Here is a 4016-nt window from a genome sequence, read left to right on the forward strand (position 1 = left end):
CGGAGGTCCGAAGGGGTTCCATGACTTAACTTAGCTGTAAGAGGGCTGGGATTCAAACTTTGGTCCAATTGATTTCAAAGCTCAGCCTTTCTCATCAATTCTGTATTGGTCTGCATGGCCAAGAGGTCCAGAGGAGGAGACAAACATGCAAGAATTCATGTTCAGGCACACTTAAAGGATTTTTTTTCTTTTTTTTTGAGATTGTATACTCCCTTCGTAGAAAAATATATTTTAAGAGGAAAAATCAGAATGGATCGTCAATATGTCCAGAGAATGTCAAGATAAGAGAGGTATTCATTGGAAGCAGGGTGGGAACCAAGAAGTAAGGGAACCTAAAAGAACTATACTAGGCTCTTAAGACTAGAGGCTAAATATCAAAGATCTTTAAATCAGACCATTTGTGTCCCTTTGGCCTAAACCAATCATGATAACCCTGATTCTCCGTGCCTGGGATGGGTAATTCTATGATCCTCCCTTAGGGACGAATATGTGACCTAGTTCGGGCCAATGAAAACTTAAGGGAAATCTGCTGGATTCAGGGGCTTCTGCGAAGATTTTCCTGCCTGATACAAAGAAAGAAAATTCTGAAAAATCCTTCCACCCCACCCCACTTCCTGCTTGAGACACAGTCATAGAAATAAATGTGACATCTGGCCCTAGCAGCCATCTTGTGCCCATAAAGGAACGACAGAGAAGTAAAAGCACGCTAGGAAATAACAATATTTTGAACTTTGTACATCCTCTGTCCATGGTTGATAGTTTGAAAAGTACTTTTATATACCTAATCTCATTTAATGCTTAAATGATCCTGTGAGCTCGTTATTATGTGTGCTCTGGAAGGATCTAAAATCTGTAGATTTCCCTAAAACGACAGCCAGAAGATGGAAATAAAATCACACAATGTTCCGCAGCTGGTTTTCTAACGGGTCCTCTGTAACAATCTGAAATCCTTTCCAGGGTTGCCTGATGGGAGCTCCTGAAAGAGATGTCAGACTTCGGGTCCCCAGGATGTCACAAGGAAAATCAATTAATGATCTAAAGCACAGGTTTGAGTTTTGTCTGGAAAAGAATACTGGAACGATTAAAGGTTAGGCAAAACTATAAAGGGTACATACAAAAGCACTTGTTGACACAATTTAGGGGCCAATTACTGAGGAAATGCCAAAGGCTCCAAGCCAGTTCAAAAACTAGTTGGAGTACAGACCTTGACCATTGTTTCTCAGAGAGGTTTTATTATCATTCGTTTGGAGAAATTTCACCATAGCGTTTCAAGTTAAATTCACCATGGCTTTAAATCACGTGTGCCCACATTTCCACCTTTCTGGTACAAATAATTTCATTCTGTTAAGTCTTGAAGTAAGAAAGTTGACCAAGGTGCTAAACATTGTACATAATCAAATGCTATAAAGCGACACTGACCTAAAAACAGCAGCAACTGTAAAAAAACAAAAAACAAAACCAAAAAAGGTGGGATACAGGGAAAAGATCCTTATTCAGGGGTTATCGTGTACCAGAAACTATATACAACATAATCTAATTTGACTCTCCCAAAATCCCTATGAGATAAGATTATCAGTAATCTATAAAAGTGAATACTTTACAAATTTAATAAAACCAGTTTTCAGTGTACTTTAGGTCAGAATTATCATCCTGAATTATTAGACTCTCTGTATATGGAAACAAAACATGCCAACAGTTCAGTTAATTCAATTTCTAAAATTGAGTCAAATGACCCTGTTTTACTCCTTGCTGAAAAGAAACCTACTTGCCGAATAACTAAATTTAAAAAGAAAATCTTTTAGTTAATTATTTTGAGATTGTACAGTCACTGCATTTGAAAGGATCTCAAACAAGCTGGTTAAATGTATTTGGTTTGGGGGCATCCGATGTAATTATCCTCTTACTTCATACTTGATGAGAGCAGTTTATACAAGTTACCTTATTAAATTATCTCAAAATCCTAGGAGGTATGAATTATTTACGTTTTACAAATGAGAAAAAAAAAGTCCAGAAAGGTTAGCTTGATGCCAAGGCTATGGAGGGAAAAAAAAATGGCAAAAGCAGGACCTAAGTCTGGCTCCAAAGCTCTTCTAGATCTACTACTACTGTCTATAATCGAGACACAGTTTTCCTGTAACAGATGATGGGAAGAAATGCTTTTGAATTTATGACCACAAAAATCAGTTGCTTCACTGGGTGTAGGATCTGTTAGACAATTTTTCTCAAAATTTTATGTATTTCCTACCTTTCTCCTTGAGGAAGTTGGAGAAGGAGCAAAGAAAAAAGTCCTGGTCTTTCCAAGTGATGCTGAAGAATCATACTTTCTCTGTGTGTATCACACGTCCATACTGGTAGCCTCCTTTTGATTTTTAAAGTTCAGCTCTCAAGTCCTGTTTCTATGTTCTGTAAGTGCCTGACGTCAATAGAAAGACTTAACGTGCCTACTACTCTCCTCCCCGTCCACTGCCCCCTCCCAAATCAAACTTTGCATCGTTATTTAAATCGGCAGATGCGGGCAGACACAGTCTTAATCAACTTGCATGTTAATTTTATTTTTTATTTTTTTTAAACATTTTATTTATTTATTTGACAGACAGAGATCGCAAGTAGGCAGAGAGGCAGGCAGAGAGAGAGGAGGAAGCAAGGCTCTCTGCGGAGCAGAGAGCCCGATGCGGGGCTCGATCCCAGGACCTTGGGACCATGACCCGAGCTGAAGGCAGAGCCTTTAACCCACTGAGCCTCTCAGGCGCCCCTTGCATGTTAATTTTAATAAAAATAAAATTATTTGATAGGCATTGGATTAAGACTTGAGTTTGAATCTTATTCTGCCTCGTAATGACTAAAACCTTGGCACAAAGTTATTTCTCTGATCCTCAACGTTTTTACCCAGAAGTGTTTCTCAAACTCTATTTTTTAAACATCGAATCCATTTGAGGAAAAATACTATTGTAAAATACCTTAAAATGAATTACCAGGAAAATGAAATAGAAAACACAAACATATGAAATATATACTCATTTGTTTTAGATTATTAGATTCAACAGCTAAAACACTGCTTTAGTTGTTAAGTTTCTAAACACCTACTTTCAATTTCTCATCCCACTGAGGCCTGGAAAGAGTTAACAGCCTGCCATCAGTCCAGAAAGTCCATTTCAAATCACACTGATCTTTAAAATTAGGGATAAAAATATCTTTAATCACTGAAGGTTGTTGCTAGAATTCAATGCAGATAGAAAAATGCCTAGCAAGTACAAACATAAGGAAATTCTAGTCTCTGCCATAAAATTAAACACCAGACCTCTAAGGAAACAACACCAGGTTGAGAATATCCTGGCCTAAGTGAGTGAGATAAAGCCCCTGACGAAAGGCACTTGACCTTGTCCCCAACTTGACCTTCCCATTGGTTTTTCTCTCTCTCACTACCTATTCCCTTCCTGATGCCGCCATGATACTGGCCTTATGGTGGAATGAAATTCCTTTCCATTCCAAGTCAGAAACAGAGTACATGGGCTAACAACAACTGAGTTTACAAAGTATCAAGTCTGGTCCCAATCCCACTTGTCTGATGTTTGGTTCCATAGCTCTATGGGATAGAGGTCCTTGAGTCAGACTGGTGACCACCCAGCTCTGTTGTTTTGTCTTTGGCAAGTTATGTAATGAGAACTGTGGGCTTCAATTGCCTCACGTATAGAATGGGGAAAAGGTAATACCTACCTGCTGGGCTGGCATGAAGACTGAATGAGCTAATTCATATCAAGAACTGAGTATAGCACCTGGGACAAAAGAAGCAATCTGCTCGATAAAGTGTCACATGCCATCATCATCGCTGTCACATGGAAATCCCTGAACCCTTCACGCCTCAGCTCCTGGAAAGTCCCCACAAAGCAGAAGTCATTCTGAATGGACCCCAGAGAAACACTCTCCTAGGAGAGATCCCGTCATAGCACCTACCTATGACCCTTACTCTTAGATTTCATTTCCACTTGGGGAGATACTCCTTTTCTTTGAGTGATTGG

Source organism: Mustela erminea, chromosome 12 (assembly GCF_009829155.1).
Source record: "Mustela erminea isolate mMusErm1 chromosome 12, mMusErm1.Pri, whole genome shotgun sequence".
Taxonomy (NCBI): Eukaryota; Metazoa; Chordata; class Mammalia; order Carnivora; family Mustelidae; genus Mustela; species Mustela erminea.